This window comes from Mirounga leonina, unplaced genomic scaffold (genome assembly GCF_011800145.1).
Source record: "Mirounga leonina isolate KUSES-001 unplaced genomic scaffold, KU_Mleo_1.0 Mir_115, whole genome shotgun sequence".
In the NCBI taxonomy this organism is placed as follows: Eukaryota; Metazoa; Chordata; class Mammalia; order Carnivora; family Phocidae; genus Mirounga; species Mirounga leonina.
In genome coordinates this window covers 76,760,051-76,787,761 of record NW_023270268.1, presented here as the reverse complement: position 1 = coordinate 76,787,761, position 27,711 = coordinate 76,760,051, and the positions used below count along the sequence as shown (strand labels likewise).

Below are 27,711 nucleotides of genomic sequence, written 5' to 3'. Positions count from 1 at the left end.
CACCACCCAACCTCCACTGGAATATTAACATGCCAAAGCCAGGAACAACTCCTCAGTGCACGCGTGCACAAGGCAGATGCTGACCGGGCACCGGGTCCTCAAAGAGCGGACCTCTCGACCAGCACACTTGACACATGGTGTCACCGATTGCTTGAACACCAATAGGGACCTCTGAAGGCAGCTCATTCCATTTGCAGGTGGTTTGGAATTCAGAGGCTTAGAATGTAGACTCCCTGATCCAGAATCTACTTCCCTTAACTTCTATCTTTAAGATCTAGTTGTAGGACTAGTGAGCTTTTAAAAGATGAGAAGCTCTTCACAGTAGTATATCCTTTCCATCAATTCATGTCATAATACTCACAGCCAATATGTACCGAGGGCCAACCAGGTGGCACACCTTACAGGCAGGAAAGTGCACTACTATGTTTCCTAAGCTTGCCAGATCCTAACATCATCCTGGGTACTCATTACAGACTCTGCTCCCCAGCCGCAACCCCGCCCCCCGCAAAAAAACGGGCAGCATCAAAATCTGATACAGAGCCTGGGAACTACGCCTTCAACAAGAGCCCCAGGTGATCCTTAGGATCTCGCAGACTGGAGACTGGTGACGTAGTAGATCAGGTAGGATCGGGTGTAGGACACCCGGGTCCACTGATTCTATCATTTACTCACTATGGGACCTTGGGCAGCTTGTGGAGCCTCTCTGAACCTCAGTTAAGGATCTGTGATTTCAGAATGATAAGAGCATATACCTGCAGGATATTCAGAGGAATAAATTAGATGTCTTAGCACATAGCCTCCCCATTGTGGCGTCACCACTCGTCCTAATAACCCTGTAAAATCGCATCCCTAATGGACCTAGAGGGTATAATACTAAGTGAAATAAGTCAGTCGGAGAAAGACAAATATCATAGGACCTCACTCACGTGTGGAATTTAAGAAACAGAACAAATGAACAAAGAAAAAAGAAACCAAGAAACAGAGTCTTAACTATAGGGAACAAACTGATGGTTATCAGGGCAGAGGTGGGTGGGACGATGGGAGAAATAGGTGATGGGGATTAGGAGTACACTGATCGTGTTGAGCACTGAGTCATGTAGACAACTGTTGAATCACTATATTGTAAACCTGAAACTAATAACACTGTATGTTAACAATACTGGAAATAAATTTTAAAAAATTAAAAATAAAAAATTAAATAAAAACAGCAACCCTAGTATTTTTGCTCAGTGCTACACAATCTGCAGTTAGTGTCTGAGACCAGGATTTAAACTCAGATCTTACCGTGGGTAAAGGCTAAGTTCCTATAGCCAGCAGTAGGGGAAGGAGGGATTAAATAGGCGGGAACAGAATGACCTACAGATCCAGGTCTGGCTCCAAATTCTTGCCTGGACCTGGCTCATACTGCATCCTCAGGAGCAGCCATCAGGCAGGAGCTCTGGCCAGCAAGATGCCCCCAGCATCACAGTAAGGAAACAAAGTTTGCCTTGGACTTCCTCCTGCCTCTGCTTCTGCTCCTCTCCTGAGTACCACCCCCACTCCTCTTCCTTGGGGGATCATCCAGAATCCCCACTTCTGCTCCAGGTCTGCACCCAGCCCAGCCCTAGGGAGCTCCCCTCCTGGGAGGCAGGCTGGGTGTACAGTTGGAGAGGCTGGCCTGGGGAACAGGGTAGGCTGTGATTCATTCTACAACTTGGAAGCCTGGTGATGTCTCTTCACCCCCGGGGGGCCCCCTCTCCGCTGCAGGGCTCATCTGCAATAGTGCTCTTAGCACAGTACCTGGCTCACCCGTCAACTCATCAATAGCACCAGAGCCTTGGCCCATCACCTCCCACTCTGACCTTGTACTTCAAGTGGAGCCACCTGTGATTCACACATTAGCACATAGTTCATTAATGAGCCCCCATTCATTTGTTCACACAAATATGCACCAAATATAGGTGCTACAGAGATAAATAGGGTCCAGCCCCTGCCCCTGGGGCCTTTGAGGAAGAGAAAGACCCAGAAAATGATGGGTGTAAACCCATGTAAGGCATTCAGAACTACAGGCTGGGGTGGTACCAACTCCATTAGGAGTCAGTAATGTCCCTCTTGGGTTCCGAAGGGTGAATAGGAGTTTAATAGGCAGAAAAAGGCATACCCAACAGAGAGAATGGTAGTCCAAAGGCTTAGCCATGAAAGAGGGCCCGTTGTAGTCAAGGAATGGTGAGAAGCTATGAGGGGTGAGGGTATGAGGGCTGCAGTGATGGGAAATGGGATTCAACATCTGCCCCAGACGAAGTGTTTCTAGTCCCAATTCATTCTGCAAGAAACTGGGACTGGTGGAGGTTTCCTAAGCAAGCAAGGGATGTTATGATTTTCTCTAAACTCAGTGTTGAGCTCCTGGCCCTAAAAAGGGCTTTGATGGGGCGTGAAGAGGAGCCATTTCAGTTGAGAGAGGAGAAGGTGCCAGAGACCATCTTTCCTCACCCCTGGTCTGACCTTCAGTCCACCAACCGCTGACCTGGTGGGTCCTAAACTCTAGTCAAGTCCCCACGGGAACACCAAGCTCCAGAAATCGGATTTCCATGTTTACAGAGTGATGGGAAGAGAGGAGGGTAGGAGACACGGTTGGGACCGGCTGCAAGGGTTACCTGCAGGAGAGCCAGAGAGATGTCAGTTTGTGTCTGGTGACTCACAGCGTCCTGAAAGGAGCCTGACAGACCTGGGTTCCGATCCCACCCTCCACCCCTTACTGCCTGCATGACCTCGGGTTATGCACTTGATCTCTCCCAGGCTGTTTTCTCATCCATTAAATGGAGAGCCGCCCCACCTCAAAGACTGTTCTGAGGGTTTGTTTCAAGTGGCCAGCATGGTGTCCTCTGTGAGGAACGAGGGACCTCTAGATATTACGGAACTGATTAACGGCCTCACTTTTATCTTGTGGAGGAGGGAGACGTCAGACGAAAAGACTTCAAATAGAATGGGCCCCATGGAGCACAGGATGGAATCAGCCTCCCCCCCACCAGGACACGCGCTGGGCTGCAGTGAATTCCTAGGGGAGGCCCTAATCAGTCCCTTCCAAGTTGCTTTCTGCCCTCCTTGGCTGTTTGCAGTTTCTGTCCGAGCGGATCGCGTTTCCCACCTGAGCCAGCGGGCCCCGAGGGCTGCGGGCCGTGCCGCCGGGCAGCTCCGTGGGCTCACATGACAAGCTGGCAGGGCGCAGCTGTTCCTGGCAAGGACATGAATAATACAGGCCTTTTTCCGCAAACTCTGGCAAACATTCTGAAGTGACAAGTGAAAACACTGGATCCAAATTCTCACCGGGGCTGAGGGCAGAAGAGGCCAAAATAACTCGCCTTTATCAGGGCTAAATCATGCAAGTGAATCAGAGCTCTGCTGGGGGGGTGGAGGCTGAAGGAAACTACTGGTGATAAATGCCAAGAAATGCAAGGAAATCTCAGGGCGGGGGGCGGGGTAGTGTCAGGAGTGGTCAAGCTCCTTGCAGAACAAACTGCCTATACTGCCTGAATGCCGTGTCGGTGGAATGTTCCAGAATCCCAGGGGCACAGAGAAAGGGCACAAAGAAAGAAATGTGACTTGCTGGCTAGGGAGTGAGTGGGGCCATGGATTTCATCTCCACAACAGCCGGAAATCACTGCGACCACCACAGGCAGCCCAGAGACCCCTGTGACAGGAGACCTTATGAAGAGCCGGCCCACGGCCCCTGGCGAGCAGGGGGACAAGTGGGGTGGGGCTTAACAGGATTCTGTCCCCTTTGTCTGTACTACAGCAGCACCAAAACCAGGGCCAGTAGCAAGACTTGGTCAGTCTGAACGACTGAAGAAAGACGTGGTGTGGAGAAAGAACAGGCTTTGGACACAGGAGCGCCTGTCAGTAACTCTGCGGATTTAAGCAAGTGCTTGTTCTCGCTGAGCCTCAGTCCCCTCGTCAGGGAAATGGGATGATGACATGTACTTGGAAAGGTTCTTAAAGTATTAAAATAACGAATGTAAAAGCCCCTTAAAATAGTGCTGGCTAGGTAGCAGGCACTCAATAAATTGACTTCTCAGACTACAGTCTTCAAATATCTTGAGACCTTCAGTACCAACTGTTTCTAATTCTTACGGAGGCAGGGGGAGACTGGGGGGGGTCAAAAGAGAATGTAAAACTGAAGATGATGAACCGAAGGAAAGTACAGGGAGACCTCTAATGTCACACCTGCCTGTGTGGCCTTGGAAAGTCATGTATTTCTGTGGATCTCAGAACTTTCTACGGGTCTCAGAACTTTCTGTGGTAAGATGGGGCTGGAGTTGATCGGTGCTCTTCAAACCGTGCTTCAGGAACCCTAGAGAGTCCATGGAGACCCTAAGGGGCTGTCTTGGGGGTGGGGAGGAGAGAGACACGCAGGCCCTCACACAGCTTCAGGAAGCTTCCCATGGAAGGCTTCCTTCTGAAGAAACAGTTCCACACTCTATCCTGAGCCCGCTGAAAAATCAATGCTTTGTCCAACATCACCAGTGTCCTCCCAAAGACCAGTTCTCTCCAGGAACGTAGTCCAGGACTAAGGTAAGGTAAGGGAGGCACCTAGAGTGCAAAATTCAAGGGGCCCGCACCCTCGGGGCCATGTGAGTACAGGGTTGGCATCCGAGTGTGCCTCCTTAAGTTCGGCACCTGAGGCACCTGGCTTGCCTGGCCACTACCAGCCCTGAGTCCCCAGCCCTTCTTCAGTGCCCGTCTTTGGCATTTGGCCCTTCCCTCTCTGGAAATTTCTCACCATTACCTTCTATGGCACTGCCTTCTGCAGGTAGCGTTCTGTCTTCTGGCTCCTCTCCTTCCACCTGGGCAAGAAGAATGGGATAGAGAAGTGGAGGGGAGAAAAGCATGGAGAAGACAGTGTGGGGAGGGGCTGTCGGGTCTGGTTGTGAACAAGCGGAGTGTGAGGGTTTAGTTGAAGTGCAAGAGGCAGGTGGGCAAGGTAGAGAAGCAGCTGGGACAGGGAGATGTTCTCCTCTCCCCTGACAGAATCTTCTCTCCCATCCACTTCTTCCTTCCTCGCCCCACCGGCCCAGCCAAAGTCAGGTCCACATCACCTGATATTAGGGCCCTCCCAGTAGCCTGCCGGGCCATACCTGCTTCCCATCTCTCTCTACATGCAAGACTATGCCCCAAGTCCAGCTCTGGACAGTTATGCCCCTCCTTGGAGACAAAATGGCATCTTCCATGTTTGCTCCACTAAGCCCAAATTCCTCACTCCCATCCCACGCCCAAGCCTGCAAACAACACTCCACCATATGCAAATGTGCCCCGAAGGCTATAGGGGACCAGATGCACCACTACTCCCTGAATTTGCCTGAGCCCCCTGCCCTGACTTTGATCCTGCTCTTTTCTTCCTCCAGGCACCCTCCCCGCTCGCCCCAATTCCACCAGTGGAATCTTTGCAGTGAAAACAGCCCACCTCCCCTCCTCTCTTTGCAGGTCCTGCATTCAAGCTTGCCAAAGCCTAGAGCCGTGTGCAGATGTGGGAGAGCACACGTCCCTCCTTCTGCTTGGCCAGTGTTTTCAATATGTCCCTATTGCAAAAGCAAGGCCCTTGCCTTGTCCTCAGTGACGAGCCACAGGGCGGAAAGCAAACACCCGGCCTGCTGAGATCCACGCCTGAGACACGCTACACCGAACGGTGCGTCTTCAGCAGAAGCTTGTCGACCACAGGAAAACTGCCCTCTCCACCATTTCTCACTCCCCCTTTGCAGCTAGCCCAGCTGCGGGCTCCGGCAGGCACTCCGGAAATACTGATGAACTTAATTAATGAGATCCTCCTGCTGGGAGCACAGAACTAACTCCAGAAAAACTAATTATGGAATGATTTCCATACAAAAATAATTTTCTTGCCTTTTCCATGTGAAGATGAACGACCCCTCCAATGATAAAAAAATGTTCTAAAGCTGGATTGTGATGATGGCAGCACAACCTGGTACATGTACTACAAGTCCTTGCATTTACACCTAAAGGAACTTAATTTCATGAAATATAAATTGTACCTCAGTAAAGTTGTTTTAAAAAACTCTGTGTGGGGGCACCTGGGTGGCTCAGTCGTTAAGCGTCTGCCTCCGGCTCGGGTCCTAATCCCAGGGTCCTGGGATCGAGCCCCGCATCGGGCTCCCTGCTCAGCGGGAAGCCTGCTTCTCCCTCTCCCACTGCCCCTGCTTGTGTTCCCTCTCTCGCTGTGTCTCTCTCTGTCAAATAAATAAATAAAATCTTTAAAAAAACAAACAAACAAACAAAAAACTCTGTGTGATTTCATGGTGGCATACTCCGTTCGGCTGAGTAACAAGCTGAGTCACAAGCACACTTAACAACGACACGTAACCCAGCCTGTAAGGTGTGGCTCTGAGCTCAGCGTTAGCCCCCATGGGTCAGCAGCAGCTGTCCATGTCTGGGTCTGGGGAACGTCCCAGAACATTGTGGCTTGTCGGAGTGGGGAAAACACCAGGGTGGCCAGGGTTCAGGTCAGTCGACACTCAGGACACTGTGTCAAGTGAACTGATCCTACAGAACATTCCAAATGGGCCTCTTCAGTAGATCAAGGCTAAAGAATCTGACCCAGATCAGAATCGCTCCCCTGAGGAAGTGTCCTCCAGCCTCAGCCTGTGGCTCACTCACACGGTACCAGTGAGCTTCCTCCACAGCAACTCCACGGTTCATGATGTCACACTCAACTGGGCTATTATTTAATTAATATTTGTCTCTCTCTGTAGACCATATGCTACGTGAGGTCAAGGATCCGGCTCTTAGGCTCCCAGGGCCTATTATTATAGAAGCAAGTGCATTGTAGAGGGTCATGAAAGAGTTGACTGAGGGGCGCCTGGGTGCCTCAAATGGCTAAGCGTCTGCCTTCGGCTCAGGTCATGATCTCGGGGTCCTGGGATCAAGCCCTGCATGAGGCTTCCTGCTCTGCTGGGAGCCTGCTTCTCCCTCTGCCTCTCCCTCTGCTGCTCCCCCTGCTTGTGCTCTTACTCTCTGTCAAATAAATAAATAAAACCTAATAAAATAAAACATAAAAAAAAATAAAGAGTTGACTGAATGCTGAATGAGTGAGTGGACACTCCTCACCGACTAAATTAAGACAAGGGACACACACCCATTTTCTTTCAGGGCAGCACTGCCATGCAGCTGGATATTTAAGATTGGAAAGGGCCCCATGGAGAGGAGAAGAGGGAACCAACGTTCACCAGGACAATTCACGACACTGCCCCCACATAGCCTCACCACAATCTAGACACTAGGTATGGTTATTGTCCAGTTTATGGGTGGAAAGGGAGGTTTTGCAAGCAGAACCCAGATCTGCCAGGCCAGAAAGGCCAAGCTCTTTCCCAGTCATCCCAGTCCCTGCAGTGCAAGCTCAAGGTTATCATGGCACAGGCAGGTGGCTGAGAGTCTGAGGGCCAGTGAGGTGGCCCAAGGTCAGGGCCTCCACGCCATCCTCCTCCAGCCTCTGCCCACAGTGTGCGTGAGCCAGGTCTGGGTGCACAGCAGGTTCATGGAACAGAATCATGTCTTCACAAGACTGTGGCACAGAGCCTGAGCCTCACTCACACCTGGACAGCAGCCCGTGCCCTGTGCAGGCCTCCAAGGAACTCCCCTTTTCCCCTGGGAAAGCACTTCCCAGCTATTCCATTTCCCACCGCCACATCACGAAGAGCTGACACCCGAGAGAACACCCATGGCATGCCCTCCTCCTCGCCCTCGTTCCTAAGGCGAGAGCCTGAGCCTGCAGTTTCGGACAGCAAGGTGCGTACCACACAAGGGGCTACCTGCCCTCGCAGAGACAGTATAGCACAATGACGATGAGGATGGACTTGGGTGTCAAACCTTCTGGGTTCAAGTCCCAACTTACTCACCACGTACTAGCTATGAGACCTCCCGGGCCCTAGTTTCCTCATTTGTCAAGTGGGGTGTTAAGAGTCTTAACTCTTAGGGTTGTTGTGGGCATTAAATGAGTTCCTACATAAAAAGCACTCAGTGCCTGGCACAGAATAAATGCTATAGAATTGTTAGCTACCATGATGATTTTTTCCAGCACATTAAAGCTGCCTCTCCTTCTGTAAGTGAAGGAACAGAAGATGCTGAGCATAGGGAAGGCCTGAGGCGATGGCAGATTCCCTTGGCATTTCAGGCCGCCAAACACTGAGAAAATAGCCATCCTGGCCTAAGTCCAGAGGCTTCTTTATCTCAGCTGCCAGTAAGGACAGACGTTGGCATACTGGCACCAGGGAGGGACAGGGTGGAGAGAGAGAACTTACCCCACAGCAGAGAGGGGAAAAAAAAAAAAAAACACTCACAGGTTGTTTGCTCCTCTGTGGTAAAGGGAAAAAAAACTTCCCATGGAAAAATATGCAGCTCTAGAAAATACCACTTTCCTGGAGCCACCCAGAACAATGAAGAAGGATCTCCTGGAACTGGCTCATTGGGTCAAAGGACAAAGAAGTCAGACTTCAGGGCAGCTCCAGAAATGAGGGAGGGGGTTTATCAGCACGAGGTCCTCCTGCTTCTCACATTTAAAAGGCTGGGGTCTAGATTCATACAGCCAGACCTGAAGGTGCACAAAGGGTAAGAGTCATACAACCAGCCATCAGAGAAATGCAAATTAAGACCATAATGAGACACCACTGCCCACCTATCAGAACAGCTAACATGAACATATGACCGTATCAAATGCTGGCAAGGACGTGGACAAAGTGGATCTCTCCCACTCCCACTTCTGGTGGGAGTGCTAAATGGTACAGCCACTCTAAAAAACAACTTGGCAGTTTCTTAAAAAATCAAAACTACCCTTGCCATACAACTCAGCAATTGCACGGCTGGGCATTTATCCCAAAAAAACAAAACTTTACGTCTACACAAAAACCTGTACAAAATTGCTCGTGGCAGCTTTATTTGTAATAGTCAGAAACTGGAAACAACCAAAACATCCTTCAAAAAGGTCAATGATGAGGGGCGCCTGGGTGGCTCAGTTGTTTAAGCGACTGCCTTCGGCTCAGGTCATGATCCTGGAGTCCCGGGATCGAGTCCCGCATCGGGCTCCCTGCTCAGCGGGGAGTCTGCTTCTCCCTCTGACTCTCCCCCTCTCATGCTCTCTATCACTCTCTCTCTCAATAAATAAATAAATATCTTAAAAAAAAAGTAATTTAAAAAAAAAAGGTCAATGATGAAACTAGTGCATCTATCCCATGAAATGCCACTCCGCAACAAAAAAGAGCAAACTACTGATAAATTCAACCACCTGGATGGACCTGAAGTGTATGATGATGACTGAAAACAAGCCCGTCTCAGAAGGGTGCATATCGTAGGTCTCTATTTACAGAACATTCTCAAAAGGACAAAATTATAGAGATGCAACACAGACGGGAGGGGCCGCAGCAGTGTGACCATGAAAGGGTGGCAGGAGGGAGATCTTTCTGGTGATGGAACAGTCTATCTCTGGATCGCAGTAGTGGTTCTGCTAATCCACCCATGTGAGAAAATGACATAGGAACATACACACATTGTACCAATCTCACATTCCTGGTTTTGATACTGTATTATAATTATGGAAGATGAAGCCATTGGAACAAACTAAACGAAGGATGCGCTGGACATCTCTGTACTATCTTTGCAAGTCCCAGTGAATCTACAATTGTTTCAAAATAAAACATGAAAGAAGAGAGGTGCACAGGCTACCAGCAGGGCAGCTGGGCTTCCAGCCCACATCCTTCTCCAAAATCGTAGTCCTCCAATTAGATAAGATTAATTTCACATGCAGCATGGTATTTCATACTGCCGTGCCTCTGCACTTCTACCCAGACTGCCCTCCCTCCACCTAGCTAACTTTTCATTTCCCTTACAGCCCAATTCACATACCTTCACCTCCTAGAAGCTTCCCTGACATCCTGTGCTAAGATTACTGATCTTTCAGGGTGTCTGGGTGGCACAGTTGATTGAGCGTCTGACTCTTGGTTTTGGCCCAGGTCATGATCTCACGGTTCTGAGATCGAGTCCCACATCTGGCTCCATGCACAGAGTCCGCTTGGGATTCTCTTTCCCTCTGCCCTCCCCCTGCATGCTCTCTAGTGCACACTCTCTCAAATAAATAAATTAAAAAAAAAAAAAAGATTACTTACCTTTCTTTGTACTTCCCTATACATACTTTCTCAACTGAATTGTGATTATTAGTTTATGTGCCATTATCTCTCACCACACGCAAGCCTCGGAATTGGAAAGTATATTTTCAAACTTCTTCAATAAAGGACTTGTTTGCTGAGTATATAAAGAACCCAACTCAATCATAAGAAGATAAACAAATCTTATTCTTTAAATGAGCATTTCTTTAAGGAAATGCAAATAAAATCACAAGATATCACCACAGACCTACTAAAATAGCTAAAATTTACAAGACTGACCATACCAAGTGTTGGCAAGGAAATGGAGCAACTGGAACCCTCATGGAGTGCTGGGGACAATGTAAAATGACGCAACCACTCTAGAAAACAATTTGGCAGCTGCTGCTGCTTCTTCTTTTTTTTTTAAAGATTTTATTTATTTATTTGACAGAGAGATAGAGCCAGAGAGCACAAGTGGAGGGAATGGCAGAGGCAGAGGGAGAAGCAGGCTCCCGGCTGAGCAGGGAGCCCTACGCAGGGCCCGATCCCAAGACCCTGGGATCATGACCTGAGCCGAAGGCAGACGCTTAACCATCTGAGCCACCCGGGTGCCCCAATGGCAGCTTCTTAAAATGTGAAACATACACCTACCATAGGACCCAGCCATTGTACTCTTAGAGGTTGAGGCAGGAAAAAGAATTCATAGGTCCCCACAAAAATTTTTTTAACAAATGCTTGCATTGGCTTTATTTTAATAGCCAAAAATTGGGAACCACCCAAATGTCCGTTAATAGATGGATAAACAGATAGTGGTATTTCCTTACAGTAGGGTGCTATTCAGCAAAAAAGTAATGAGCTATTCATACACACAACATGGATGAATGTCAGATAATTAAGGAGTGTTCTTGTCGTGATGAGCACCAGGTCATGTATGGAAGTGTTGAATCACTGTATCGTACCCCTGAAACTAATATTACACTGTATGTTAACTAACTGGAATTTAAATAAAAACTTTTTAAAAAATAAAAATAAAATAATAAAACCTTTAAAAAATTGTGCTGAGAGTAAGAAGAGCATGTGCTGTGTTATGCTATTTACATAAAGTTCTAGAAAATGCAAACTAATCTATAGTGATAGAAAGCGGATTATGGTTTGCCTGGGAATGGGAGGCAGGACATGGGAGGCAGGCTGGGAGGAGGGAAGGACAAGGTAAAGGAGGAAACTTTGGGGGGTAATGGTTATGTTCATGAACTTGACTGTAGGAAGAATTTCATGAGCGTATACATATGTCAGAACTCATCAAGCTGTGAGGTTTCAATATGTTGTCTGTCAATTAGACCTCAATAGAGCTGTATGAAAAAAAAAAAAAAGAATGGGGACCTTTCAGCAGGCATCTACTTTGTGGGAAGAGCATTATATAAATAATTATTAATCTTCACTCAAGGTAGGGGTTATTCAGCCCATTTTACATCTGAGGAAACTGAGTCAGAAAGGCCAGGTAGTCGTGCAAGTATGGCCAAATGAGTCTCAAACCCAGTTCAAATGTCCTCAGAGCTGGGGCACTTGTCTCCGTATTGTGAGGTCTTCCAACAATGGTGAACTTCCAGTAAGAAGCCAGAAATGATAGCCCCGGCTTCAACAAGACCTCTAGGATGTGAACAGAGGAGGATGAAGGGCTGGCAACATTGAGATGCCAGGGGATCTGTGGCATCATTGAGAGGACACCCTCTCCCTTCTGGGCTACCATTGCCACAAATTCCTTCAACGACCAAACCCAGCCCATCACAGGTTTTGGGCCAGACAGGCCAAGGCAGGAAGAGGGCTGTACCCGTCTCTGGGAACATCCTTCCCTGGGCAGCTAGAGTGGCTGGGTGGGCAGGACCCTGGCCAGACACTCAGGAGAACAGACTCCATTTCTACTGTGTCATAGACAAGGCCCTTCCCCTTTCTGGGCCTCCATTTCCTTAGATGGAAGATGTGAAGGCCAACCAACCAGGTTTCCAAGGACCTCTTTCAGCCCTGATTCACATTCCGAGCACCCCGCTGAAATGAGCTTTTCCTCCTCCTGAAGCTGATAAGGGCCAGAGAGGAAAAGGATTCTTGATTATCTACAAAACTGTCCACCCCGCTCCCCCATCCCCAACCCCAGCTTCACAGTCAAAGACACTCTTAGTGCCAAACCAAATCTTTCCCTCTGCCACTCTGCCTCCTCCCCCCAGCCCTACCCTCTGCAATAATCTTCCAAAGACCCCGACCTGCCATTGCTGCTTTGCTCCCTCATTAGCAGGGTGAGCCCTGGGATACACAGACAATTTCTCCCTTTAGAATTCTTGGAGATGATGTATGGTTACGGGCTCATATATGGCGTATTCAGTCGCAATGTAGGAGCGCTCCTCCCCTTGTCCCTTGTCGTGCCTGTATGTTCAAGACCGAGCCAGAATCTCTTGCCCAAACAAGCCAGGATATGTGGCTGGGTACACAATCTCTGTGAAGCTGAATTAAATCCCTCTTGCCAGAGGAATAATCACTTACCCAAACATGGAGGAAAACCAAACAGATGCATCTCAGTATGTTCCCCTGGCAAGAGCACCGGGAGTCCAGAGGCTAAGAAGGCCTCTGCTTCCAGATGACTCAGAGACCTGGGGCCAGCAGCACCCCAACTCACCTCCCGGGGCGTCACATGAGTGAGGGGACTATGCTAAAGAACTCTATGGATCTCCCAGCTCTGACGCTATCTTACTATAGACTGAAGAGTCCTCAGGGTCTGAGAGGAACAGTGTGGCCTTTCGTGAAGCTCCAAGCACTGCCACCACAGCTCTTCACAGAGCGGCAGAGATGGAATGAGGTACCCCGAGGGAAGGGACCCCGCGTGTGGGAACTGCATTTGGGAACCCCTGCCCATGTAGGCGCCAACTTGCTGTGAAGAGCACCCACTAATTCTGAGAAGCTGTGGAGTCCCAGCCAGGCTCAGCTTACATCTCGGTTGCTTGTGGGCTCTGCCATCTTGGTCAAGTCTCTTTACCTCTGCGAGAGACTCCATTTCCACATCAGCCTCGTGAGAACAGAAAAACCTACCCTGTTAGGTCATTGCCGAGTTCAGTGAGATCCTACAAACAAAGCATGAAGCACAAGGCCTAGAGCCATGACTAAGCCTTCCCTACCCTTCCCTGCCCTTCCTCATACACACACCTAAAAGTCCTCAGAATTAGATCTGCCCAGCTAGTTTCACTGACCTGGAAAACCAAACCCCTGAAGAGGAAGGGGTCTTAATTCCAAACACACCAGGGGACCACTGCATGAAGTGCATGGGGGCTGGGGCAGCAGCTACCGGGGTGGGGTCTGAGAAGGGTAGAGGCAGGGCTGGCCCTGGAGACCATCCACCATGTCCCCTTGCCAGTCACATACAAGGGCTCAGTGGTCAGGAGGCTTCCTGAGCAGTGCTGCATTCCACCAGCCTCCTTCTCTGCCTCCCCAGGAGCAAGTACCTTCCCCCTCAGCCACTAACAGTCACCAGTGGTGTGACCTGGCTTCTTAAAATGAGGGTGTGGGACCAAATGGCCCCTCTAGTCCTTTCCACCTTTTTAATTTTTATGAACTACAATTTTACAAGGTGAACTGATGCTTAACTGATGCCCCCAGCTTCTCCCCATCCCCTCCTCCAGGATGCATGAAGGGGGGGGAAGGGGGGCAGGGAGCCCAAAAGTTCTGAAAGTAGAGGGAGAAGGGCCGAGGCTGGGGCTCCATTATGCTAATTTAATTAGCTCTAATCTGCCCACAGCAGGGCCTTGAAGAAAGAGGCTTTTGTTTAAATTTCACATTTGGCAGGAAGTGCTCCTTCTCCTCCCCACTCCCACCCCCCAGTGGAGTTTAAGAGTCAAAAGCTCTAATTTCAGTCCTGGCTCTCACATCTAGCACTGGGGCTTCCTTTTCACACTTCTTTGACCAACTCCTTGATTTTTCCAGGAAGGAAATATGCCCCAGATGTCTGTCAGTAAAAGGAGAGTTTTTATCTGCCCTTATAAAAGGGCGTCAGTAATTCACAGATTCCCCAAGAAGCGAGCGACAAGGCAGGGAAAGGCCAGCGGACTTCTCTCCACTGATAAAACAAAGGTTTACTAATCAACTAAACCCCCTCCCATGGGCAGGGAGCTTCACAACCGTCTTACCAGAATAATAAGAACAGAAATCCCCCTCTTGTTCATCCATTCAACCAATGCTTATTGAGTACCTACTCTTCACAGGAGAGGAGGGAGAAGGGTGTAAGGGGAGGGGGGGGTGACTTGCTTCATGCCTCCCAGCCTGGTGGTGGCACAGCAAGCCTGTAATCTGAATCTCCAAAACCAAAAGGCCCTGGTTTGTAGCACTGGCTGATTTCCTCGCTGTAAACTTCCCCACCATGGCCAATTTCCGGCTATCAACAATGTTTAACAAGCAGCTTGCAAAATTCCTGAATATTTAAAAATCAGCTCTCTGAGAGCCTCCGGACTAGAAGCGAATTCTCCTGGCTTCTAAAAAGGGGAACCTTCATGAAACCTACCTGAAGGATTGTTAACAGTGGTTGGATTTCAGGCATGTTTTATTTTCTTCCGCATCTGTATTTTCCCAAATATCTTATGAGCGCATATTACCTTTACAGTCAGAACATACCTGGGTAATGAGTCATTTTTTACTGAGCTGAGTGGAATGCTTTGCAATCACCTCCCCACATAATTTCTTTCTGCCACCCTTGGGCATGAGAGAGAAAGGGAGAGTTTCCTAAAAGCCCAACTTCCCTGGCAGAACAGAGCAGGTGCACCTAAGTTCAGCCGTTCACCTGAATCTCGTGCAGTCTCACCTGGAGGACAAATTCGTGCCCTCTGGAGTTCAAATTTCACCAGCAACCGAGAAAATACAACTCCCTGTTCAAAGAGTCCAAAAGCCGTGCTCTAAAAAATCAAAGTCTCTTCGGCCATCAAATGACCTTGCCCCCCAATGGGCAGAGGTGGAAGCAGACGGTTCGACTTATCAGAAACAACTGCTCCTTCTCCCTGAGCCTTAGAGAAAGAGGTTTCCCCAGAGGAGGAGGCTTCCACCCTCTTATATGCCCCCAAGCTGGGATTCAGGTGGTCTTACCTCCGTGCTGGGACACAGGCCTGGCACCCGGGCTTGGGACCGCTCAAGGAGGCCAGTTCATTTCAGCTGGGCTCCAGGATCTCACTGCTTCTCCCTCTCTGCACAACTGGCTCTACCTTGCCTGCGGAGAGGAGAAAAAATAAATAAATAAACCACAGGCACACAGAGAAAAGCTGCAGGCAGAGCACCAGAAGCGCGTATGTTAACAAATGCGGGAGGGTTAGGACCCTGCCTCCTCCCACGCCCCGCCCTGGTCACTCCTGACCCTTTAGAGCCCCTTCCAGAACGACAGCCCCACCTGAGAGAGCCGGGCCGCTTTCCCAGGGCTCAAGCCGCCCATGTGCTCGCCCAGACCTACCCCTCCTGTGGCTGCACAATTTCAGTGAGCTGTAGGTGAAGCAAAGCAAACTACCACAGTCCCTTAGTCCCGTTATCAGTAAGGAAAGCACGAAAGAGAAAACTACGGTTGTGGCCCCAAGTTTCATTTATAGATAAGTCTTCTGGATAGCTGGTTCCAATCAACCAATATATCATCACCCTTGCCCCGTCTCCCTGCGACCGACAGTATAGTGTGTGTCATGTTACAAATGTGAACTCAACTCCTGATTTATTTTGAGAGCATTTGTAACGGAAACTAAGTTTCCAACCCCTATATTGTTATAGCTGCCTGGGTGGATGGCATTTGTTTTTCAAGTAACTGTTGGTCTTCCGAATGTCAAAGAAATTTATGTCCCATCTAGAAATTTTAGAAAATAGAGTTCAGTCAGAAGGAAAAAAATTACCTATTCTTCTCTCTCCAGGATAACTACAGATAACAAACCCTTCCTGGCTTTATTTGGTGATCTGGAGTTTTTACAAAGATGCAAGGAAGCGAGGCAGGGCTTAGTGCAATGTCATCAGCAGTCTTCTGCAGGGGCTACGGAACCTGTCCCTCGGTGGCCAGACCAGAACTGTCACCCCACCCCCAAAGGCTGGCCGTCACCAGTGGTTTTTTGTTAATTACAAATAGTTTGTAAAACTAAATCTTTGGGGAAACCCATGGTTATTTCCGTAAGACCCAGTCAAAGAGTTTCCAAATGTCTCAGGCTTGGCCTGCTGCCTCCAGGACTTCTGTGCCATATAAAGGGCTCCGGGCACTGGCGAGAGGTGACCCAGTGCCCCGGGCCTGGCCTCCCCTCTCTCCCCTCCACCCAGCCCCTCCCTCACCCACATCCTCGCTCGCCAGGTGTAACATTTCCAGTGCAAATGAGCACCCAGTGCCAGCAGTCTGGGTCGTCACTTGTCGTGTTCACACTCAGCTCAGCCAAGTATAAGACCTGATGATAAAACGAGGTCCCCTAATCAAGCTTAGGGAGGGGCTGTGTGAGAAGGAACTGGAAGGAGGAAAAGGTGAGAAATGCCCTGAGGAACAGAGAGGCGTGGTAACACACAAGTGTGGTGTCCAGGAGGAAGAGACCCTGAGATGCCATGAGAAACAACAGTCAGGCCACGAGAGTGCAGACCCCAAGAGGAAGTACCACCAGATGAAAGCGGAGGTAAAGTGAGCCACTGAGAGTATGGAAATGTCAAGGTCTCGCAAAGATTCAGGGTGAGCAGAACAAAGGACAAAGGCATCAGGTGACACGAGAAAATAAAAAGCCACTTGCAGCATTTGGGCACTTTGCCGCTGTCTACAATTAATGCCGACAAAACACCAGGGGCCAGAGACACGGTGCGGAGACTGGGTCAGGCTGGGAAGAGATCTCTATGTGAAATGCAGCCAAGCTGGGCCCATCTGGGAGCCTGCCTGTAACCAGGCTTCCCCAGGGAACAGGACCAAGGTGCTCCCAGGGTTGGGGGACTAGGGGACCGCTGACTCACTGGAGGGAGGCTGCCTCTCTCCATCTCTCTCTTATCCCTCCTTTGGCTCCAGGCCAAACCTTCAGTGAGACATGGGTAGTTCTCCACATAATCTGTCTAAACAGACTTCATGGATTTCTGTGGCCCTGTGACCCAGGCAAAGACCCTGGGAAGCCAAGCCTCATGCCCCTTCCCAGCTGACCAGCCCCCCTGCCACTCCGCCCCATGCACCCTACACTCCAGCCACAGCAATCTGCAGACCACTGAGGGAATGTGGGGTTCCATCCGTGCTTTTTAAATCCTTTGGCAGGTGGCTTGCAGACCTCCGATATTGCTCAAATAGGCAAGTCATTCTACCTGTCTCCCTGCTACCCAACCCATACTCACACCTGGGCCTCCCCCTGATGGACAAAGGGTGGAACTTGGACTTAAAAGCAACTCACCTAAATAAGGGAGTTGGACCACTCAGATACTTTCAAAATTGCAACTATGAAAAAAGACTACAGTCAGCTAGTGGTGGACCCTCAAGCTTCAAGGGAAGGTAGTAGGGGCGCTAGAAGAAGTGAATGCCATGCACAAGATCAAGTGATGGGGCCACGGGGCCCTGCAGAAGGAGAGGAAGCTGGCCCACAAAGAGAACAGGGCAGAGGCCCAGGGAGAGGCAGACAGGAAACTGTGTAGTCCCAGAGAGAGCAGATGCTTGGTGATGTTCTAGAAACTGCAAAGCTCATCTGAACTTCCTCCTTTTTATTCCTATAAGCATCCCCTGAATCCCTTCCAGAAACCCCTGAAGAGCTAGGTTTAAAGCGGCTCTGGGGTCCCAGCGGCTTCAGCTCACTGAAGTCTTCCAGGGCGGGGACTGAGAGCAGAGGTGCTCCCCCACTATCACCCAGTGCACGGCTCTGTACTTGGGCTCTGGCCATCCATTGTGGCTGCTCAAAAGCCCTTTTTTTTTTAACTTCCTTCCCAAGTTTATGGCTAGATTTTTGACAGATGAGGCAACTTGATGGGATAGCCTTGGATTGCAAGTACAACTTGTACTTTGCAGAAACATGAGAAATAAACAATAACAGAGCAGTAATAACAGACAGTAGATTTTTCTATTATACAGTTTTGCTATTAAGTGGCTTATACTTACTCCTCCTACCACCCTACCGGTGTGACCCATTCAGCGGACCACAGAGGCCCCTTGCATTCCCTTGCCCCTGAGCCACCTATATACTCATGGACTTCCTTGTAGTTTTAATACAGCACCCACTGAATTGATGGCCGCCTGTAATCTGTAGGTGTTCTGCTCCCCGACCTTCCTCCAATTCCACAAGGGTCACTGGCTTGACATCTAGATTTGGCTTCACCCCTTGTCTCCCGCGGCCTAACCAGCCAATGCTCTACTCCATGCCTTCCTCATGCTTGGGGCCTGTTCTCTGCCCCATCACTTCCTGCCCTCACTCCTGCCTGCACCATTCCCTCACTTGACAGCCCCTGGCAGCTCCTAGCTAAGGTCCTCCGTCAGCCCCCAAAGCATCAGAAGAAGATTCTAAGGAAGAAAGCAGACAAATGAGAGGCTGCCTTGGCCTCGTTAACTCCCTCACACCTCATGTACGTGTTTCCTTCAGATATACAAGGTGTGGGCGCTGACCACAGACCAGAGCCAGGATTTAGAGAGCCCACCAAGAACCAAAGAACCCAAAGAAGTTCATAGAATGAGCCAAGCACATACACCATAAGAATTTCATGGCCCAGGGCGCCTGGGTGGCTCAGTCGTTAAGCGTCTGCCTTCTGCTCAGGTCATGGTCCCAGGGTCCTGGGATCGAGCCCCGCATCGGGCTCCCTGCTCCGCGGGAAGCCTGCTTCTCCCTCTCCCACTCCCCCTGCTTGTGTTCCCTCTCTCGCTGTGTCTCTCTGTCAAATAAATAAATAAAATCTTAAAAAAAGAAAAGAATTTCATGGCCCAGCATCCCCTGATGTAAGCGTCCCCCAAACAAGGACCATTACTGATGGGCTTGGTTTTGAGTCAGAGAATGGGTCAACGTATCCCAGGGGTAGGGTTCGGGCCCCAGGTCCCTGGCTTAAATGAAGGATCGCCATAGGCACACAGGAGCCTTGGCATAAAAGATAACCCTGTTAACCCTGATTCCATTATTCCACATTATCTGGAATGTGAGCGGCTGCTCTGATTGTTTGGATATGGAAGCTAAATTAGCTAAGAGCTTTTATCGATCCTTGTACATAAAACTTTCCAGGGTCTGGGTCTCTACAAATTTGCTGAGCTCTACAGTCAGATCAGAAGACATTGCACCCAAAATACAATGAGAATTTCTGCTAAAATCAGAAGACTTCCTGGATTATTTCTGCCTTCCCCTTCCTTCTGAGCTCTTGTTTCTTCTGGAAGGTTCATCTGTAGGGCCCAGACCCAACATTATAGGGCTTCTATACCAGACCAAGGGCTAACCACAATGTTCCTTTTTTTTTTTTTTTTAATTTAAATGTTTTTGGCAACTACTGTGTGCCAGGCACTTACTATACTAAATTATTCATTTATTCCTCACACAATCCTATGAGGCAAGGAGTGTTTTCTCCATTTTCAGGCGAGGAAAAGGTCTTAAGTAACTAGCCGGGGCCCAAAGCTGGGAAGAGATGAAGCCTGAATTCTACCCACTAGCCTGCCTCCCCAAGGCTTTCTTCCCTCAGTGTTAGGACAGAGCTCCGCCAAACTCTCTCAACAAAAGCCAAAATTAAGGAGGAGTTCAACACTGACTACACGGGCTCTGACAAGAAGAGAAATGGTGTAAAGAATTTATTTCCAGAGAACCAGAAAAAGGAAGTTCTTCTGCCACTGCCGTGTGCAAAACCCCAAAGAAGGGAGCTCCTGCTCATTTCTTTGACTGTGTTGTTAACATGTTGTCGGCGGCAAACAATCCCTCAGTTTTGACTGTGCCTATTCAAGCTGCCAATCTGGATATGCACGGAGACACACAGGCCCTTTCTATAGTCAGAGCCATACACATGACTTCAGGCCTTGCCCCGCTCCTGCAGACCCCTAATCTCTGCCACCCAAATGCAACAACTTTTAGCTCTTTGATCTAATTCTAGAAGGATCTCTGTGTATCTAAATAGCATACCTACATGGCCTTTTGTTTTCAATATTAGATATTATTCATTACTTCCTATTATGGAAAATGAGAATTTAGCTTGCTTTTATCACCATCCCATGTACCTCTTCTACTTCTCCTAATATAAACCTTTTTTTTTTTTATTAAGTCAGCACTAGATGTTACATTATTATGACCAGATAAATGATTATTCACAGCCAAGCTTTGTGGTGTGCTCTGGTTCAATCCTTTCATGTATATTCCTTCATTGTCCTTTCTGGAGTCCATTAGTGTCTCTCTTGTTTATTTGTTTAATCTTCTACATACCTATCACTAATTTAGCCCTCACTTTGCCAACTTTTCTTTTTTTTTCTTGAATCTCTCCCTTCTGGAATCTTCGGTCCTCCTACTCCAACCTGAGCTGGTTGTTCTCCAGGCGTAAAGGAAGACTCCTTTTCTTCTGTCTTAATTTACCACCCTAATTTTGAAGGAACATATCTAGAGTCGCTTCCTCGGAAAGGATGTATGGGAAGTACAATCATTGAGATTTCTTATATCGGAAAATGCCATCATTCTTCCCTCACATTTGATTAATAATTTGTCTGAATATAAATTCTCAGCTGAAAATAAATCCCTCTCAGAACTTTAAAGGTAGGGCTCCATTGCCTTCTAGTTTCCAGGGCTGCCATAGAATCAGATTTCTATTCTTCTATGTGATCAGCTTAGGATTTTTTTTTCCTCATGTCTTCAAGCTTTGCTTCTGGTTTGTGTGGGTTTTTTTCCACAATGATGTGCTTTGATGTGTGTCTTTTTTCATTCATAGCACTGGGCATTCAAGTGAGTTTTTTCATCTAGAAGCCTCTGTTCTCAAAATTTTCCTGTATTATCTCTCTGATACCTCTTCCCCTCCATTGTCTCTATTCTCTTTTTTTTGTACGTCCTCCTATTCAGATGTCAAACTTCTTAGAATGATCCTTTCTTATTTTTCCTTGCATAGCGCCCCCCCCTTTTTTGGTTTCTAACCTTTCTCCAAGGCTTCTTCAACTTTATATTCAAAACCCTCTACTGATTCATTGATTTCTATCATACTTTTAATTTCCAAGGGTTCTTTCTTATTCTCTGAATACTCCTTTTGTTGCACACTGTCTTTATTTTATTACTGTGCTATCTTGTCTTGTGTCCAGGACACCAGTAATTATAGTTTTTGTGAAGTTCGCTTCTCTCCCCAGCACTGTCTCTATTTCTTGAGAGTTTCTTTTTATGTGATTGTCTTTTGTCTCTTTTTGGTTTCTGTGTTTTATGTTTCAAACTTTTCTCAAATATCTGGAAATACTGAGCAGTCTTTTTAAATTTAAAAGTGAGACCCTAAAAGCTGACCAGAAACCCCATGTACATGGGCAGAGTTGCTGGTCCAGTGGCTTACCAGAGGAGGGTTGAGAGTAATCACTCAGTTTTATTTAAGGAACTCTCTAAAGGCTAGTGAAGCAAAAGCAAAAATGAACTTTTGGGACTTCATCAAGATAAAAAGCTTCTGCACAGCAAAAGAAACAGTCAACAAAACAAAGAGGCAACCCACAGAATGAGAGAAGATATTTGTAAATGACACTACAGACAAAGCGCTGATTTCCAAGATCTATAAAGAACTTCTCAAACTCAACACCCAAAAAACAATCAAGTGAAAAAATGGGCAGAAGACATGAACAGACACTTCTCTAAAGAAGACATACAAATGGCTAACAGACACATGAAAAAATGTTCATCATCATTAGCCATCAGGGAAATTCAAACCAAAACCACATTGAGATACCACCTTACACCAGTTAGAATGGCAAAAATGGACAGGGAAAGAAACAACAAGTGTTGGAGAGGTTGTGGAGAAAGGGGAACCCTCTTACACTGTTGGTGGGAATGCAAGTTGGTACAGCCACTTTGGGAAACAGTTTGGAGGTTCCTCAAAAAATTAAAAACAGAGCTACCCTATGACCCAGCAATTGCACTACTGGGTATTTACCCCAAAGACACAGATGTAGTGAAAAGAAGGGCCATGTGCACCCCAATGTTCATAGCAGCAATGTCCGCAATAGCCAAACTGTGGAAAGAGCCGAGATGCCCTTCAACAGATGAATGGATAAAGAAGATGTGGTCCGTATATACAATGGAATATTACTCAGCCATCAGAAAGGATGAATACCCAAGTTTTACATCAACATGGATGGGACTGGAGGAGGTTATGCTAAGTGAAATATGTCAAGCAGAGAAAATCAATTATCATATGGTTTCACTTATTTGTGGAACATAAGGAATAGCATGGAGGACATTAGGAGAAGGAAGGGAAAAATGAAGAGGGGGAAATCGGAGGAGGAGACAAACCATGAGAGACTATGGACTCTGAGAAACAAACTGAGGGTTCTAGAGGGGAGGGGGGTGGGGGGATGGGTTAACCTGGTGATGGGTATTAAGGAGGGCACGTAATGCATGGAGCACTGGGTGTTATACGCAAACAATGAATCATGGATCACTACATCAAAAACTAATGATGTACTGTATTTTGACTAATATAACATAATAAAATTAAATTAAAAGAAAGAGTGAAAGAAAGAAAGAACTCTAAATATCAGTATCTATAGGCCTTTTCTCTTAGACTGTTAAGTTTATGCAGAGAGACCCCTCTAATCTTGTGACTAGAGAAAAGGGGAGATAACCCTAGCTTCCAGCACTGTGGTAACCACAAAAAAAGAAAGTTGGGGAGAGAGTTTCACTTTCCAATATATAGACTTTTATTCATTCCCTGTTTTAGAAAGGCATCTCACACTCGCCCTTCTCAGGTTGGCCTGTTGTGTGCCTGATCTTAATCGGGTCTTAAAATTGAGTTTGGGGTGCCTGGGTGGCTCAGTTGGTAAGCGACTGCTTTCGGCTCAGGTCATGATCCTGGAGTCCTGGGATCGAGTCCCATGTTGGGCTCCCTGCTCAGTGGGGAGTCTGCTTCTCCCTCTGACCCTACCCCCTCTTGGGCTCTCTCTCTGTCACTCTCTCTCTCTCAAATAAATAAATAAAATCTTAAAAAAATAAAAATAAAAATAAAAAATAAATAAATAAATAAAATTGAGTTTGTTCCTGGAAAGATCCTTAAAAGAAGTTTTAGTTACCAGGAAAATTTAAAAAAAAAACAAAAAAACTTGTTTTCCAGGAATAGTTTCAAAGGCCAGACATTTAGGAAAGCATTAACACAGGTCCATAATCACTTAGCAAGCATCTTCAAGGCCTGCTAAATGTCAGAATTCGGAATGCTTCCATATTTTGGAAAAGTGGTATGCGGCCTACACACTATCTTGCCTAAAACCCGCAGCCGGGGCAGGGCAGCTCTTCATAATGACAGCGAGTAATATTTCTGCCGCAGAACAAATGCAGGTTTATGCTAAGTAGGTTACAGATTTATAAATAGCCTCACATTAGTCCAGGACAGGTTTTGCCACCAAACAGGTTAAAAATAAAACTTGGTTTTTACAGATTTTTGAATTTGGAAACTGTAGATCAGAGATGGTGTGTGCGTTCCGTACGCACCTCCTACACCTCCAGCCACACTTGGGGCATTTTCACAGGGATTTTGTCACTCTGTGGGTCGCCTGCTTGCAACGAGAGGTGGAAAAAAATGAGGCAAGTTGGAATGGGGGGGTTGGGGGAGGCCAGGCTCAAGAGGGAGAGCGTCTAGTCACTTGGAAAGTGTGCATCCCGGTTCTATCCTAGCAAGCCCTGTTACTTTGAAAAAGCTACTTAACCTTCCCTGAGCCTCGGTGTCCTCATCTATAAACTGTGGGTAATTCCAACTAATTCTAAAGTGTTTTTGTGAGGATTAACTTAAATTCAGCCAAGAACTATGTATTTTGCCCACTATTCCTAAGGCATTGCTCTGAGTCCTAGGAAAATAATTATGAACAAAAGAGATAAAAGTCCCTGCCCTCATAGAAACAACTTCCCAGTGAGAAGAGACACAGAGTAAATAAGCCAGGTGGCCGTATATGCCACTGAAGAACAACAGGCAGGATAAAGGGGAGAGAGCCAGCGGGATGCAGATTATCTTATATATAAGATGGTCAGAATGGCCTTTCAAATAAGGTGATGGTTAGTTAGAAACCTGAATTCAGGGGGGCGCCTGGGTGGCTCAGTTGTTGGGCGTCTGCCTTCAGCTCAGGTCATGATCCCGGTGTCCTGGGATTGAGCCCCACATCAGGCTCCCTGCTCTATGGGAAGCCTGCTTCTCCCCTCTCCCACTCCCCCTGCTTGTGTTCCCTCTCTCTCTGTCTCTCTCTCTGTCAAATAAATAACAAAATCTTAAAAAAAAAAAAAAAGAAAGAAAGAAAGAAACCTGAATTCAGGAAAAGAAAGGGAACACAAGGAGAGTGTATAAAGGAAGGGTATTCCAACTGAGTGGAACAGCAGTGCAAAGTCTCTGAGTAAAAAATAAAAAAGAAATGTGATTTATGTTTAAGGGACATGAAGTAAGACAGAATAAAGGGACAGAAAATTATAGGAGCTGAAGTCTATGAGGTCCTGAGGACCGAATCCTGCAGAACCTTGTAGACCCTTCAAAGAACTTTGGCTCTAAGTGAAATGGGGAGCCCTTGTTGGTTTCTGAACAGAAAAATGACATCATACTACATCTCTTAACGTGATCACTCTAGTTGCTGTTTTGAGGAGACCACAGGAGCAGGAATGTAAGTAGAAGACCCAGTTATGAAGCTATTCTAAAAATTAAAAGCAGAGATTGATCTGTCCTTGACCAGGGTGAATTTAGTGGATCAAACAAGTAGTCAGTTCCTTGATTTACTTTGCAAGTGCAGCTGAGACGGTTTGCTGATAGCCTGGATGCAGCATGAGAAAAGGAGAGTCAAGAGTGACTCCATAGGTTGAAGCCCCAGCAACTGGAAAGATGAAGCTGTCTTCTCCTAAAGTGGGGAATGGAGGTTTTCGACGTAAAAGCAGTTCAGTCTTGGACTTGTCATCATTGAGATGTTTATTTGACACCCAAGGAAATGTGGTAACTGAATATAAGAGTATGGCATTCAGGGAAAGGTCTGTGATGGAGCTATAGCTTGAGGGTTGTTGGCATATGGATGGTAGGAGATCACCAGGGAGTGAGGAGACAGAGAAGAGGTCAAGTCCAAGGGCTGCTCCCTGAGGTGCTCCAAAGTGAACAAGTGAAGATGAGCTGACAAAAGAAACTGAGAAGAAGCCAGTGACAGAAGAGGAGAACCAAAGGGTGTGTGCTATTCCAGAAGCCAAGAGAAAACACTTTGTCAAGAGAAATGGAAGAACCAACCAATCAAACGCTGCTGATAAATCAAGAGAAGGACTGAGATTTGACCATTGGGATTGACAATATGGAGGTCACTGGTGAACCTGACAGGTGTGGTTTTTGTGGAGTGATGGAGGCAAAGTACTCATTCGACTGGGTTTAAATCATGAGAGAAGAGGAACTACAGGGAGCAAATGATTCTTTCAAGGAACAAAGAAATGAGGCAGCAGCTAGAGAGGAAGATGAGGTCAGGGGAAGAAGTGCATGTGCATATGCGTGTGGGTGGGTTTCAGTGGGAGAAAAACAACAGCCATAGATAGACAGATGGGGCAGGCAGATGGGAATGGTCCAGCAGAGAGAGAGAGAAACATTGGAAAGAGAAGGGAATATTGCTGGAGTCATGTCCTTAATTAAGTAAGGGAATAGGACACAGCACACAAGTGGAGGGGTTGGTCTTAAACAGGAGCAGAAATAATTCATCATCCACAGTAACAGGCAGAAAGTAGAATTTATGGGCGTACGTTTGGTGGCAGAAAGGTGTGAAAGTTCTCTGATTGCCATTACTTTCTCAGGTAAGTGGGAAACAAGGTTCTGAAAGTAAGGATGGGAGGTTTGAAGACCAAGAAAGAGGTATGAACAGTCACCTAGATTAGAGAAAATGGCATTGGTTCTCAGCCAAGACTGCCCATTGGAATCAACAGCCGAGCTTTAAAAAAGGGTTGAGATGTCCAGGTCCTCTCCATGAAGACTCTGAATTCATTCATTCTAGGTGGCATTCAGGCTGCAGTACCTTTTATGATCTCCCCCAGGTAATGCTAATGGAAGCCAGAGTTGAGAACCACTGGACCGAGGGAATGGAGAAAGATGGCCTGACAATGGCCAAGTCCACTTAAGGATCATGATGGTGAATTAGAGCGGGAGCCATCAGGACAGCGGTCTGCTTCTCTACTGTGGCATTCAGCTGGGGGCAGCAGGCGGCGGGGGGGGGGGGGGGGGGGGGGGGGGTAGTGAGCTGGAGGTAACCAGGGTTACATGAGATCCCTGTAAGGTGCACACCATAAGAGTCCAGTAAATCAAAGCTATGTTTATTTTTATCACCAGCAAAGTGACGTAAACTATCCTTGTAGCAAACATCAAATATAATTTTGTTTTTATCTCATCCAAATGATTCACCCAATTTGTATCTATCACAGGGTTTTGAAGTCATTTGCAAGTAACTAAAATCACAAATGTCTATCCTGAAATGTTAAGGAGGTGCCCTGTGGTTCTTTGCTTGTGACCCTGAGCACTGGCATTCACCGGTCACCCCTCCCACCCAGCCTCCCCGAGTCCCAACGTGACAACAGTTCTGCGCCAAAGTTTTGTGAAGCCTGCATTTCAGGGGTTCCATATTCGCAGTTCCTGTCTGGTCATCTGTGCTACTCCCTCTGGGAAGGTCCACCCTTGATCCTAGCCCTGAGCCTGGAGAGATCTCTGTGGTGATAGGTGCCATCTCAACACCCCCTCCCCGAGCCAGTCTTGGCTAGGACCCTGTCCCTGTCTACCCAACTGCTGGAAAAAGACTGCATACTCTATCCTGAGCCTAAACTGTGCGAACTCGAATGCCAGCAGAGGGTAGAAGCCCTGTGGGCTCCCCTGTGGGTCCCCCACTGCCCCCTATTGTCAGCTCCTGCCCGCCCTTATCAGTGGATCTCATGCCAAATCCCGGGTGTGAACTTCCTTCTACCCTACCCTAACTGCCCAGGCAACCTCTCCACACCCCCACGGTGGTCTCACCTGGTCCTCTCTGGCCCCGCCCGGCCCCTGCCTTTTGCTCCATCAGCAACATGTGCAGCTCCCATTCATCTGTGTCCTGATTGTACCCCCACCTCTCCTCCTAGACAGAGGCTCCTCCAGGAAGGGGCTGGACCTCACGTAGCTTCCGATCCACAGTGCCTAGCAGAGTGCCAGGCCCGTGGCCAATAACTGAAAATCACTATGACATTAAAAATAGCCCCCACTTATTATCACTAATTACATGCTGGTACTAGGTTAAGCACTACCCAGGACTCACCCCAATGCTGTCAGGTAGCAATGATTAATACAGATTACAGATGAGAAACTGAGGGCCAGAGAAGGTGAGTTCCCGAGTTCAGACAGCGAAGTAAGTGGCCAGAAGAAGAAAAAGAAGAAGTAGAGGCATATCTGGAATTAAATCTGAGTTTATCTGGCTGCAAAGCATGTGGTGTTTTTCACAACATGACAGGGCTTTCTGAGA

The 27,711-nt window shown here is 47.6% G+C and overlaps 1 protein-coding gene across 5 annotated transcripts in view; it reads right to left on the bottom strand.

The window, feature by feature from the left end:
- Positions 1-27,711, bottom strand: part of ST6GAL1 (ST6 beta-galactoside alpha-2,6-sialyltransferase 1) — a 119,042-nt gene that overhangs the window by 78,035 nt on the left and 13,296 nt on the right. For all 5 annotated transcript variants that reach the window (XM_034999797.1, XM_034999795.1, XM_034999792.1 and 2 more), the window contains exon 2: positions 15,231-15,351. The gene's annotated coding sequence lies outside the window, so the exon portion shown is untranslated. The remainder of the gene's footprint in view (positions 1-15,230; positions 15,352-27,711) is intronic.